The sequence below is a fragment of the Drosophila serrata genome, unplaced genomic scaffold (assembly GCF_035046125.1).
Source record: "Drosophila serrata isolate PLE 108 unplaced genomic scaffold, ASM3504612v1 contig_227, whole genome shotgun sequence".
In the NCBI taxonomy this organism is placed as follows: domain Eukaryota; kingdom Metazoa; phylum Arthropoda; class Insecta; order Diptera; family Drosophilidae; genus Drosophila; species Drosophila serrata.
The window spans coordinates 6,234-21,913 of NW_028257125.1; the positions used below are offsets into that span (position 1 = coordinate 6,234).

The window sequence follows — 15,680 nt, forward strand, 5'->3', positions numbered from 1 at the left end:
CACAGTCAGGTCGTCCGAGCTGTAATGAGACATAAGGTTAGCTTGAAGACCCTTCCGTACAAGTACGGCGGTTCTGTTTTTGCTTATCGCTGGTGTGTAGTACGCGTTATAGTTTGGGGGTTTTTAGTCCGGCGACGGCATTGACCGAGGCAGTCCATGACTCTTGGACTAGAGCTACATCCCTTGCTCCCTGACAATTAGGAGTTCCGCCGACGCGACCTTGCTCTTATGGAGATTGAGCTGCAGCACCCTTAGGGACATGGGTATCGGGCTCAACTATACTCGACGGGTTGACTACTATCGTCAGGTCACCGTCTTCCTCCTCTTCGGACTCATCCAGCATCAGTTCCTGGGAGGCGTCGACAATGGTTTCCAGACCTAGGCCTTTCTCCACCTCGCCTGCCTTCAGGGTGTGGTCATCCTTATCCCCGGGATGGTGTTTTTTGAGGCGCAGGTATACGCTACCCATGCCCCACGCCATCTTCCCGTATCTGGGATACAGGATGTCCTCTGCCTCCTTATTAACCTGGCGGACTGCGCATTGGCCCCCCTCTTTGGGTAACGGGCTCGTGATGTGCAGTACCTTCCAGTCTGCGGTTGGAATGTCGAGACTCTGACGCTGCACCAGCTTAAACGCTCGGTCCCCTTGTATAGCAATGGGGAAGAGTACCTTCGCTTTTGGGATGGATGTGACTAGTTCCCTGTCCACCACCTCCAGCTTGGCCTCGTCCCAAAACGCTTCCATTTGGCCGACCGTTTGCGTCAGCCACTTTCTCGTCGGGTCATCCATACACTTTTAGATTTTGACCCCATTTAGCCACCCGGCACCATCGAATGTGGGCATGGGCCCTAAAGGGTCTTCCTCCATCCGTGTAACCAATGACTCAACGAGCCGAGCATGCACTGTCTTCCACCGCGCCTCGGTCATCTTCTCATCGCTCCTGTCAATGAGTGCCACGATCTAGTGTCGTTTGGTCACCTCACTGGCCTTCGCGATTTTCTCTTCCTTTTGGTTTATCGCATTTAAGGGGGCCTGCTTCCTTGGGCACGCGTTGCCGCTTCCTCGCCAGAGTGTCCTTTATGGTACTCTCGGCAGAGCGTTGCCATTTGGTGGCAAGCATCTCCTCCAACTTGTTGGAGTTGATGCCATATTAGGAAGCTTAGCTAAGTGCAGCCTGCTCTCTTCGATCCTTCTCCCAGTTGAGCTTTACCTTCTCTTTTTCGGATAGGGCAGCTTTATACTGCGCTTTAGCCTTCTTTCCCTCGTTTGAACGCCTATTGCCCAGCCGGCTCTCTCGTGGAGGGTTCAGCTGGAGGATTTTTGCCTACCATACCGCTCGATTAAGCATGTACAGTTTTAATGTTATATGATGGGCATAAAGGCTAGATTTTATAGGTAGGGTTGGCTTTGTGGAGGAATGAGAGGATTTTCATAGAATTTTTTGTTGTTGTGTTTGAAAGGTGAAGGATGTGGTTCTGTGTTGGGAAAGTGCAGTGCAGTCGATTAATATGTATTGTATGTCTATTGTGGCAGTATTCATTAAGGGGCTAGTTTTTTTCCATAGAGTGGGCGTTTGTGAGTTGTATGTATCCTAGACGTACTCTATTGATTATTATTTGTTGTTGTCTGCTAGGGTTAGTGCTTTTGAGGGAGAAGTTTGGAGGGGTATTGTGTGCGATCTGTTTGTACCATTGGAACGTTTGGTTTGGAAGATATTCCTGTATGTGAGTGTAATATTTTTTGAGATGTTGCGAGATGTCTTTCGAGTTGTGCTTTTTAGTTATAATGAGTGGATGATATTTGTGAGTTTCCTTGGCTGTCTTGTCGGCTCTCTCGTTGTCTTTTATGCCTATGTGGCTTGGGATCCAGATTAGTTTAATTTTCGGGAAGAGTTTGGTGATTATGGTTTTGATTGTGGTGGGTTTTTGGAGTTTGTTATGGCTCTTAAGGAGGATAGGGAATCAGTGCATATAGCGTACTTGCCTAAATTTTTACTGCAAAATTGGACAGCTTTAAGTATGGCTATAATTTCACTTGTAAGGACAGAGGAGTATTAGGGTAGGAGTCCGGCTTCAATGGTATTCGTGTCATTAGTTATGCTAAAGCTAACAATGTTATTGGCGTTCAAGCCGTCGGTGTAGAGCAATTGATAGTTGTGAAGGGAGTTTTTTATAGAGTAAAAGAGTTGGTGGTAGGTTATGGGGGGTGCGGTGTTTTTGTTGTTATGGGATAGGGATGTGTTTGTGGCTTTTAGAATTATTTCTGGGCTGTATTTTTTGGATGGGTAATTTTTAACTGGGAAGAGTTGCAGGGATAGGGATTTGCAGGAGTCAATGATTCTATCAATTGTGCTGGGGTACCTATGTTTTCTTCTTGTTAGTTTGAGGAATTTGCCAATCGGGAGTGGATCAGCTTAGTTGCAAGATTGTCCGTATGGAGTTTCTGTCTAATTTCAATGTGCTTATTTTTGATTCAATCAGAAGCTTGTTTGTTGGCGTTGTTTTGAAAGCCCCAAGGGCTGCCCTTATTGCTGATTATTGGAAGGATTTGAGCCGATTAAGCATGGAGGTTGGGGCTTTCCAGTAGATGGATAGGCAGTAATCTATTTTGGAGATGAGGAGGGATTTTGTGATTTGGATGAGGGAGGCTGTGTTGCAGTTGTATTTCCTTGAGGAGAGGTGTTAAATGATGTTAAGGGGACGGGAGAGGCATGTTTTTAGGTTGTTTATGTGCGAACTCCAGTTCTAACGATTGTTAATTATCAGGCCAAGGATTTTTGTGGAGTCGGTGGTAGGAATGTTGATGGAGCCAGTGATTATTTTTGCTGTACAATTTGTTTTCCGGCATATGTTGAGTAGACATTTATCATTAGAAAGGGATGATCCAGAGAAGGAACACCATTCTCGGATTTCTGGAACAGGGTTGTAAGGTTAATTTTGGGGTTTTTCCTCCGGTTGTGTTGGATTATAAGATAGAAGTCGTCGACGTAGACAGTGAACTTGATGTGTTTTGAAAGGGAGATAATGTAGGTAAGGGAGCTGTGGGATATAGGGAAGAGGATGACTTAGATAGGGGATCCTTGTGGGATACCGTTATCGAGGAGAAAGCTATGGGAGAGGGATGTGCCGTTTTTGACTATCATTTTTCGGTTAGACATGAAGTTGCGGACGTATTTTATTATGAAGTTTGAATCCTTTGCCCCTTTTGACCATAGGACTCCGAGTGTGGTGCCTATTTCGGTTGGATCTACTGTAGCTGTTTGAGTTCTGATGTTGTGGATGCTATGTATGCGTCTTGTTGGGTACATTCCACAGAGCCGTTTGATGTTTGCCTACATTTTTGGTGGGTCGGAGTTTAGATGGATTTTAGAGGTGAATTTTGAATTGGAGGATTTTTTGGCATCCCTAGTGGATCTTCTGAAAATGGCATTAGCTTTTTTGTATTCGATAATATTTTCTATGTTGATGTTGTTTTTTAGGGTTCTCCATTTAAGGCTTTTATTTTTTTTTTTAGGACTGAAATATTACTTGACAAACTGGCATTACTTTCATCTTTCCAAGTGAACGGAATTGTTTTTTTCTTGCGCTCTCGTGTTGTGTTAAAGTTTGAATCTAACCACCGGGGTTAACTTAAATTTTCTATTTTGTGTTTAAAACTTCCCGTTCACTTCGCGTGTGCATGCAGCTATCCTAATTTGTGTATATAATTGGTTTTATTTTGCAATTTAGTTGTGTTTCTAGTGCTAGCTTTTGCATATTTTGCATTCCTTTTTGTGCCTTCTTCGTCTAGCTTTTGTTTGCGCCGTCACAACAGCTAAACGTTTTGGCTATCTACTTATCTCCCACGCTCTCCCACTCTCTCGCTTTAGCTGTGCCGCTGCACTTCTTATCTTATCTGATCTCATACGCTCTCCCGCTCTCTCGCTCTCGCTGTGACTCTTCACTACTTTCTTCATAGCTCTGTTGTTTTTTTTTTCCAAGTACAAGTACAGTAGTAAGTCCTTAAAATTTACGTAAATATTGTCTGTTTTGTCAAAACTGCAAAAACGCAATTGCTGCTGGTGACCTTACAATCGGCTGCTGGCTGTGCGACAACGTCATGCACGCCAAGTGTATTGGAGTTGCAGCTCGGACGGTGGACGATGTAAAACAAGAAAGGAAGCTAGTTCTTGCAGATAGAACTCCTATGAATAGGAATCCATACAATATAAATTATATATATTTGTGTTAAAGAACAATGAAGTAATACCTGCTTTCATTTCATTCACCTATACATATTATATTTGCAGTTTTACATTCACAGATTTGCATTTTTCATCTACATCAAACGATCGTTTGTATGGCACCTATATGATATAGTCGTCCGTTTGTCATGAAATTTGACACAAAATTTAAGACTAATATAAAATGGCTATACCACAAGTTTGATGAAAATCAGCTGAAAACTGAAAAAGTTATAAATTTAATTGTATTAATTTCTCGATCGTTCCTATGGGAGCTATATGATATAGTAGTCTGACTTTCATAAAATTTTACACAAAATTGTGTAGTATAATAAAATGGCTATATCTCAAATTTGATCCAATTCTATTGAAAACTGAAAAAGTTCATTTTTTTTGTAAAAATTTTCCGATCATTCCTATTGCAGCTTTATGATATAGTCGTACGATCCGGCCCGTTTTGACAAATGTACGAGTAAAAGTATATAGAAGACAATCTACAAAGTTTCATTCAGATAACTTCAAAACTGACAGACTAGTTTGCGTAGAAACGGACAGAAGGACAGAAGGACATAAGGACAGACGGACAGACGGACAGACGGACAGACGGACATGGCTAGATCGACTCGGCTGTTGATCCTGATGAAGAATGTATATACTTTGTATAGTCGGAGGTACCTCCTTCACTGCGTTGCAAACTTCTGACTGAAATTATAATACCCTGCAAGGGTATAAAAAAACATCGGCCTGCGTTTCTGTTGTGAGGCCTGTCGCGATGTAGAAAGGGAGATGATGTCTTTCATGCGGCAAACCAAAAGCGGTTTTAAGGGCATGTTAACGAGTTTTCGTAAAACTCTTGATATGTTCTTGGCGCACCCAATTTAATAGCCCCACGCTATTAAATGAGTCTCCTAGGCGCAAAAAAAACTGCTATTGGTGGGCAGCATGTAGACGGACCCCAACTACCTGCGCCGGGCTCTCAGCAGCAGCCTCCCTCGGCACAGCCCTCGACCTCAGCATTAATTCCAAGAGTGCTGAGATCGAGCGCTAGAAAAGATTCGGTACCCGAATGTGCACCGGGAGTGCCGGTACCGCCGGTGATTTCTGTTTTGTAACCTGGGGGGTTGCAAATATTGACCCCTCAAAGTCCCGTGCTTAACGATATAACTGCCCAGGGTGTTAGGCCCGGAATACCAGCCGACAATGGCACGGCAGATAACCAATCTGCCTTGCCAAAAGCCCTTATAGCGGTTCCACCGACGAGACATATTTTTGTCTCGCGGCTCTCCCCTGATCAAACATCGGAAGATGTTCTCGCCTTTAAACAAGGAAACACCAAAGCCGATAAATCAAAGATTAAGGTGGAAAAGTTCAAATTTTCTTACGCTAGGGACATTTCATCTTTCAAAATAAATGTCCCTAACGAGCTCTTTAACACTATTTGCTCTCCCAACTTCTGGCCAGAGAACATCGTTATTAAGCAGTTCGAGGCGAAGAAAAAGAAAAAGCGGCCTGTAGGAATAACTCCTCCCAGGCTTGATCATACCACTGCGCCTTGGACGTCTTCCAATCCCGACCCAAAAAACTACCCTACTCCCTAGGTATTTCCTATAAGAATGCAAGAGGCTTACGTAGTAAGCTTCCTAACTTGTATTCTGATAGCCTTTCGCTTGCATCTCATGTTATTGTGCTTACAGAAACCTGGTTAAAGCCGGAGATTCTGAGCTCCGAAGTTTTTCCAGCTGTGTTCACAGTTTATCGGCTAGATCGCCCTATCAGACGCGGGGGTGGAGTTCTTATAGCGGTGGACTCCTCACTCACGTCAGAATTATTAACCTTCGAGGAATGTAACGTTGTTGAATTCCTCTGTGTGAAGCTATCTATCAAAGGTGGCTCCATTTTTATTACCTGTTCCTACATACCTCCACTGTCGGAACTTCCTATTTATTGGAACCACCTTTCCGCTATTCAGATGGTTTCCAGTAGACTTTTGGATAGAACCCAGTTGGTAGTCCTAGGAGATTTTAATATCCCTGGTGCTATTTGGTGCTCAAATATTTCCACCGATACTCTCCATACATTTACACAACATGACTTTATCGCTGGCTTGTTCGACATTTCGCTGTCTCAAGTCAACCATGTGCGAAATTCCTTACAGCGCTTGCTTGATCTTTGCTTCGTCTCTGATCCTGCGAGAGTCAGCTTAGTAAGGGTGGCGCCTCTGACGCAGCCCGAAGATCCTTATCATCCAACTTTCGATGTGACTTTGATATTGGGTGTGACGTACTTCTGACCGTCCAGCCAATAAAGTCCTATGTTTTCGCAAATCGGACTTTGAACGGCTGAATAATTTTATGAACGAGTTCAATTGGTCCGATCTACACATGTGCACTGACATGGCAGTTGCCGTGGATATTTTTTACAGTGCCATGAATTCATTTTTTACTGAATGTGTTCGTTATATTATCCACCAAGCACGAATAAGCCGCCGTGGTTTACTAAAGAGTTGAGCCGACTTAAAATTAAAAAATCTAGACTGTATGCTAAATTTAAATTTACCGGTTCCCAATCTGCCCATCTTATCTATCATCTTATTTATCAGCTCGGTCAAACTTTACCGTGCTGAACGCGCAGTGTTATAAAAACTATTTAACTCGTTGTAGGGCCCAGTTCTCACAGGACCCAAGACAGTTTTATAATTTTGTTAACACAAAACGTAAGCCAAAAACAAATCCTATCTCGCTTTCATTTAAAAATACTACCGCAAATAATGATCAGGCAGTAGCCGATCTAGTTTCGCAGTTGTTTTAAAAAACTTAATCAGACTTATTCCTACGTCATACCCAAATCGAACTTAATTTTCAGTCCTAGCCTAAACGAAAGCTATGGTTTTTGTTAATAAATTATAATAATCTTCTATATATATAAAAATATACAGCTGTTCGTTAGTCTCGCTAAAACTCGAGAATGGCTGAACGGATTTATCTTATCTTGGTCTTGAATTATTCGTGGAGGTCTAGGGAAGGTTTAAAAGGTGAGAAAAATTCGATTAATTGCCGGGAAAATCCTCAAAACAGTATTTTTCTATTTCCCATACAAACGTTTTCTAAATAAAATGTACAGGCAGACAGCTGAATCAAAGCATTTCCTGTCAAACATTCAAAACATATTGAAAGAAGAAATTTAATAGATTCTGTATACCCTGATATCGAGAATTTGCACGAAAGAGACGTCCATTGGCTGTGTTCTCGGGCTATAGTATCACCTAAGAATGATACTGTCAATGAAATAAATAATCTGATTGTTCAAAAAGTCCCCGGCCAAACAAAAACATACAAATCGATCGACACTGTAACGAATATTGAAGATGCAGTCCATTATCCACAGGAATTTTTAAATTCGTTGAACCCTTCTGGACTGCCACCCCATGAATTGACGTTAAAAATCGGAATCCCAATCATGCTTTTAAGAAATTTAAACCCTCCAAGCATGTGTAATGGGAGGAGGCTGCTTATTAAGGAGTTAAAGGACAATTTAATTGTAGCAACTATTATCACTGGCCCAGCAAGTGGTCAACTAGCTCATATACCGAGGATACCGATGATCCCAACTCATCTGTCAATCCCATTTAAACGGCTTCAATTTCCGGTAAAAACATCTTTCGCATTAATAATTAACAAGTCCCAAGGCCAAACCTTCGAATTAGTAGGGATCGATCTGCGAAATAAATGTTTTACTCATGGTCAACTGTATGTTGGTCTATCGCGAGTCGGAGCCCCTGAAAATCAATTTATTTTGCTGCCACAAAATAAAACAACATCAAATATTGTTTACAGAGAAGCTCTAACAAAATAAATGTATTTTCTTTTAGGGTTATGACCTCAATAATTGAAAAAATAAAATAATAATAAAGGATGAATTTGTGTCATATTATTATTATTATTATGAATGTGTTAAAATTGACAAATCTAAATGTAATGTTTAATGCCCGTGCGAAGCCGGGACGGGCCGTGAACAGAACCTTACAGGATCTAAGGAACTCCTCTGCAGTCATGGGCGGGATTACTTTTGTATTTGCGTACGACACTTTGATAGAAGCTGTGAACAGTGGATCTGGTGGAATTTATTTCCTTGATGCTCCCGGAGGAACCGGAAAAACGTTTTTAATTTCATTGCTTTTGGCGAGGATCAGATCGCGAAATGATGTTGCTCTAGCGTTGGCTTCATCTGGAATAGCTGCAACTCTGCTAGAAGGCGGGCGGACTGCACATTCTGCCTTGAAATTACCACTAAACATGCAAATCACAGAAACACCAATTTGCAACATCGCCAAAAATAGCGCAATGGCCAAGATCCTACAGGTATGCAAATTGATTGTTTGGGATGAATGCACAATGGCCCATAAGAGGTCACTGGAGGCACTGGACCGAACGTTGAAAGATCTTCGTGACAACCAAAATATTTTTGGTGGGGCCATGATTCTGTTGTCAGGTGATTTTCGTCAGACTCTTCCAGTTATTCCCCGATCAACTGTTGCTGTTGAACTAAATGCATGCCTAAAATCATCAAATTTGTGGCAGTACGTAAAGACACTCCACTTAACAACTAACATGCGAGTATTTTTGCAACAAGATGAAACTGCATATGTGTTTGCGAAGCAGTTGTTAGACATTGGAAATAATAAAGTTGCAGTGGACACCTCGACCGGATTCATCACATTACCTACAGATTTCTGTCACATCACAGACTCAAAAGTGGAACTTATTCAGCGAGTTTTCCCAGATATAGCGCAAAAGTTCAATAACCATAATTGGCTGGGTGAACGAGCAATATTAGCAGCGAAAAATAAAGATGTCGAGGATCTTAATGCGACCATTCAGAATTTTCTTCCAGGACAGTTGGTTTCCTTCAAATCAGTCGACACCGTAATGAACCAGGATGACGTAGTCAACTATCCCACTGAGTTTTTAAATTCACTGGAATTGCCTGGATTACCACCTCACAATTTGCAGTTAAAAGTGGGATCAGTTGTCATCATGCTGCGTAACATTAATCAACCTCGACTATGCAATGGAACAAGACTGGCTGTGAAAAGACTGATGAATAACGTCATTGAGGCGACAATCATAAAGGGAAAATACAAAGGAGAGGATGTCTTGATCCCGCGGATACCGATGATTCCAACGGACTTACCATTCGATTTTAAACGGTTACAATTTCCAGTGCGTCTGGCCTTTGCGATGACCATAAATAAATCGCAAGGACAGTCGTTAGAAGTTTGTGGAATCAACTTGGAGTTTCCCTGTTTCGCGCATGGACAATTATACGTCGCGTGTTCGCGCGTCGGAAAACCGTCTTCTTTGTTTATTTACGCACCACAAAACAAAACAAAAAATATAGTTTATGAGAAAGCTTTAAATTAATTAACAGACTGTATTTTAACAGTGTGTGTCTGTGAATATCAAATTTAAACCTTATAAATAGCCAGTATTTCAGGATGAGGCAGTACGAAGTCTGCCGGGTCAGCTAGTTATATATATATATATGTATGCGTGCATAATTATATATGTGACTTTTGCATATCTGAACACGCAAATTTCAACAAAAGCTCTCTTCTTTTAGGTTTTCATCGTGTCAAGCCAATTTTTGTTTGGTTTAGTTTAGTTTGGCAGGTTCCGACGGATGTCAAGGCTGTGTGCTTAGGTATTGTGCCGACGGCCTTTGCAATCGCCTTCTGAAATTGTTTACCTGATCCTTAGAAATCCTCATTTTCCCCTTATTTGGAAAGAATCATTTATTATTGCTCCCCACAAAAAGATGGCAAATCGGGTACCAGCATTTATAGAGGAAACTCTAAGTTTCCGGTTATTCATAAAATATTAGAAAACATAATTACTCCTCACTTGCAGCACCTTTGTAGATCAATTGTTTCTCCATGTCAACATGGTTTTATTAAGCGAAGATCAACAACAACAAATCTTTTGGAGCTCTCTTCCTATATTATAAAGGGCTTCCATAATAATTGTCAGACAGATGTAATCTATACTGATTTTAGGAAAGCATTTGACTCTGTTAACCATTATCTCCTCGTTAGAAAACTCGATTCAATGGGTTTTCCAAGTGATCTTCTTAATTGGATCTCTAGTTATTTGAACGGCAGGACGCAAAAGGTCCTCTTTAAGAATAATTAATCCAATGTTCTAAGGGTTACATCTGGCGTCCCGCAAGGAAGCCATTTGGGACCCTTATTGTTTACATTATTAATAAATGACCTGCCCAAAGTCTTGACTAACTTCAGAGTGCTTATGTACGCGGATGACGTCAAGCTTTGCGTGCAATACAATGACGTTGCCTGCCAATCGGATTTACAAACAGATCTTAATAATTTTCAAACTTGGTGCCGTGTAAACTTATTAAACTTAAATGACTCGAAATTCAAGATAATGACATTCTCACGTGTCGTTCCTAAGCTTGCTACTTACACGCTGAACTGCTGCTCTTTGGAAAGAATTAATACAGTTGACGATTTGGGCGTCCGCTTGGACAAAAAACTTGACTTTATTGATCATATTTCGTCTATGGTGAATAGAGCCAGGGGTGTGCTTGGATTTATTAAACGGTGGTCGAAGGAATTCAATGACCCCTATGTTACTAAATCCTTATATACTTCCTTAGTTCGTCCTATCCTAGAATATGGATGCTGCGTTTGGAGCCCTCAGTACGCGGTTTAAATTGGGATGCAAACCAAAGATTACCTTCCTACTCTAGTAGACTCCTATTAATAAACTTGCCGTCCTTAGCCAATCGTAGAACGATGCTAGGGAGAACCTTTATTTTTAACTTTATACATGGTGATGTGGAAAGTGCTTACTTGTTGAGTCAGCTTAATTTCCATGTACCATGTAGAACTACTAGATCCTATATCCCATTAGTGCCACTGTAGAACCTCCTTTGAACTGCATGAACCTTTTAGAGTGTTATGTGCAAATTATTATGATTTGTACACACTAATCTCTAACGTAGATACCCTTCCCAAATTAAAATCTTTAATAATAACACACTGATCATAGTTAGCATGCTAGCTAATAATCTGGCAGCACGCCGGTAGTTAATTTCTTCGTATTCTGTCCTATATTTTCCATCGCGCCTACTAACACCTAACCCAAACAGGCACGTGCCTGGTGTCATACGGGCCACTTGAATGTACTGACCTTAGTGCATCAACGTCCAAATTAAAACTGTATGTAGGGACGAAATGTTGTTTCATTGGTCAATCCATGACCGCACACACACGTCCATCACCATTTCACTGGTCATATTGAAACCAGGTGTTGCAAGGCGCTCAGTTGCCATTCTGAAGCCATTTTACTGCCCTAGATTCGCTAGAAAACGTTCATTTTGGCGATCGTAACAGGATTTGGAAATATGTTCAAGTGGCTGAAATTCCCAATGCAAGCGCTAGCCGCTAAGTATTGCTGTGACGTCATAAGCAAGTGAGCCGCCGCTTCGGCCCACTGGCTGTGGTCGTCCAAAATCTTTGAAAAAGACTCTGCGAACAGAAATTTGAACACGCATACAAACGTGTGAGCGCTTGTACACATATACACATATACACAGAAACGAGAGCACAGCGCAAAGAAACGCACCCCTGCTCATCCTTCCACGGTCGATCTGCCACTGAAAAGTGAATTCTTGTTGTGCTCGGTTTCGAACGACTGCTTCGAACTCGAAAAAGCCGAAGGCACTCTGGGGTTCTAGACATATCGTTCGGGTGCTCTGGGGTTCCAGGCTCAGCCGTTTTTGTGATAGTACTTTTTGGTACTGTTTGACTCCTCTATGTATTTCTTGCTTAGTGATACTACATATACATAGGTGTTTAGAACGACAACTCCAGAAAAAAAGCCACCACAAAGAGTAAGCTAAGAATTGAGTGCAACCGCACTCAAAAAGTGGTTTAAGAAGCTGGCAAAAACAACCATGCTCGAGAATCTTACAATAGGGCACAGGATTTCGACAGCCTAATGTCGTGGGAGAACTGCTACATGACCAACGGGCAACGGTACAAGCCTGACCAAGGAAAGGCTTTCAGGAAAATAAATAGAATACAAAATCAAAGAATCCAATCAGAAAATAATTAAATTAAATGTACACCGTTTGTCTCTAAACTGTCCAATCTTTCAATTTGCAATAGAATCAAAAGCATGAACACGTGTTCATTTCAACAGCGCATCGGAGCTGTGGTGAAATATTTCAAAGCAAAGGCGCCCTTCAAATCGGACTGGCAACTGTTCAACTAACTTGATATATGAAACTTATTTGTTTGTACCTGTTTTGTGTGTCTTAAATTTGTTTACCTAAAGTTTTAGTTGTGTTCCCACACGATTCCTCATAAGGATTTTTATACCCTTGCAGGGTATTATAATTTCAGTCAGAAGTTTGCAACGCAGTGAAGGAGGCACCTCCGACTATATAAAGTATATATATTCTTGATCAGGATCAACAGCCGAGTCGATCTAGCCATGTCCGTCTGTCCGTCTGTCCTTCTGTCCGTCTGTCCGTCTGTCCGTTTCTACGCAAACTAGACTCTCAGTTTTGAAGCTATCTGAATAAAACTTTGTAGTTAGCCTTCTATATACTCTCACTCGTATATATGTCGGAACGGGCCGGATTGGACGACTATATCATATAGCTGCCATAGAAATGATCGGAAAATTTTTACAAAAAAATTTTTAACTTTTTCAGTTTTCAATAGAATTGGATCAAATTTGAGATATAGCCATTTTACTATACTCTACAATTTTGCATAAAATTTTATGAAAATCGGACTACTATATCATATAGCTCCCATAGGAACGATCGAGAAATTAATACAATTAAATTTATAACCTTTTCAGTTTTCAACTGATTTTCATCAAATTTTAGGTATAGGCATTTAATTTAAGTCTTAAATTTTGTGGTAAATTTCATGAAAATCGGACGTCTATATCATATAGGTGCCATACAAACGATCGTTTGATGTGGAGGAAAAATGCAAATCAGTGAATGTAAAACTGCAAATATAATATGTATAGGTGAATGAAATGAAAGCAGGTATTACTTCATTGTTTTTTAACACAAAGATGTATAATTTGTATTGTATGGTTTTTTATTCATAGAAGTTCTATCTGCAAGGGTATATAAACTTCGGCGTGCCGAAGTTAGCTTCCTTTCTTGTTTTTTTTAATTTATCAGAGTTTTGAGATTTTAAAATCGTAAAAGTTGGGTGAGGAATGTTGCGGATGTATCTGTAATCGCTAAAACGACTTCTTATTTTTTCAAAACCAAAACCATAAAATTCAAGCGGCGTTTCGTGAAAAAATGACAATAATAGTGGACAAGCCCAGAGACGGAGGTAGAGGATCGTCAAACGATGGAAATTTGGCTAAAAAATTTGTATCAATCCTAAATTGGCTTCTGAAATTACAGGGCTTAATGAAAACCTTATCCTTCGTTGTGCCACTATACTCCAAGCTATCGCCTCGGGGTACAAAATAAATTTTGAAAAATTTAATGAATATGACATCGATACTGCTAAAGAATTGATAAATGAGTATCCATGGTACTATTTGCCAGCTACAGGTCATAAGGTGTTAGTTCATGGAACATCTGTGATTGAGCATGCACTCGTGTCAATCGGAGAGCTTTCGGAGCGATTTTCCGAGTCTAATAATGTGGAATTAAAAAAATGTAGACTGTATCTCAGCCGAAAAATTTCAGGGATTGCAACAAACACAGGCATATTGAACACACTCATTTTACGGTCGGACCTATTTATACTTAACTGGGCAAAGAAAACATGGAAAGAAGGATAAATCAACGTTACTTGAATCTTCTTTATCTTAAATTTGATATAAGTCTGTTTAAAATTTAAGATGTTATAATTTTTAATTGTATTAATTTCTCGCCCGTTCCTATGGCATCTATAAGATATAGTAGTCCGACATTTATAAAATTATACACAAAGTTATAGAATAATATAAAATGGCTATATCTCAAAATTTGATAAAATACTGTTATATTTTTTTTTTTACATTTTCCGATCGTTTCTACGGCAGATATATATTCGGACCGTTCCGACATATATACGAGTGATAGTAGAAAATTTCATTCAGATAGCTTAAAAACTGATTGACTAATTAGCGTAGAAACAGACAGATGGACTGACGGGCATGGCTAGATCGACTCGGCTGTTGATGCTGATCAAAAATGTAAATACTTTATATGGTCGGAGGTGCCTCCTTCACTGCGTTGCAAACTTCTGACTAAAATTATAATACCCTGCAAGGGTATAATGAATTTAATTTAACGACTTTTAAAAAATAGGTTTACTAATACTATTTGGTTCAGCGGTCCTAAGTTTCTAGGATATAAACCGGAACATTGGGCTCTGGCACCTCTGACTACCAACTTCGAGGATATCGAGTTAGAGCATCGGAGAGCAGAGTCCTTCACATGCAGCCAGTTTGAGAACTGCCATAACAATAAAATGATCAAAAGTAAACCATATTATCGGAGCGTTCTTTTAAAACATCGTCACTGGCATGGGATCCCATCGTTGTATTTTTTGAATCTCTGCATATGTTTTTCGCGCATTTAACAAGGTTCCACCAAATCGGAAGTTCGCCGTCCAAGCAGCTATGATCTTTTTTTTGTCCCGGAGAACAGAGGCAGGCGTCACACATATTGTTCGTACGAACACCCAAAAAAGTGATCCGGCGTCCGATTTGATGATCTGCAAATTCAGAAGACATCTTGACCTTTCCACCTTTCAACAGGACTAGTAGACCACCTAACCTCAAAGAAAAGCTTCAATAACGGTTTCACGACTTTATGCCCAACAAGTGAAGATTGGAGTAGGGATAGAGTATTAAATTATATTATTACAATTAAATCCAATACTCGGCTTGTAGCGGAGTGTATGAAGGCCATTAACAGATTTGTTGAATCCTGGATACCGAGACACATTGTCATCTCAGGGAACGAAAAATCAAAACTAGCCCGAGCAGGCTCTGAGGCTCTGACATAGAGATACCGATCTCCTAAAACTAGGCCCAGACAAGAATCTACGACAATTTCAAGCTGACAGCCAACAGGAATGGTTAAAGAAGAGAAGACCCATTTTTACAAAAAATCGAACTAGAGACCTGTAGCAAACCGGATATCTGCAGGTTCACTGCGATCGCCAAGCGACATTGGGCAATTGGATAGCACTCAATACACACCACTGCAATCAAACTACGGGGCAAGAGACACCAAAGCATCTGGTCAGTTTTTGGTCCAGCGTCAAACCACTACGGTGCTTACCAGATGGAGTCACTTGAAATTTTAAAAGCTTTCTTAGTGACTCAGGATGGTCTTGAATGTGTTCTTTGCCACAATTAAACAACATAGGGAGTGGATAAAAAATTGAAGGCTCTAGAA

General features: G+C 40.6%; 1 pseudogene; it reads right to left on the bottom strand.

The window, feature by feature from the left end:
* Nucleotides 1-226: 226 nt before the first annotated feature.
* Nucleotides 227-15,452, bottom strand: LOC147644162 (uncharacterized; annotated as a pseudogene).
* Nucleotides 15,453-15,680: the final 228 nt, after the last annotated feature.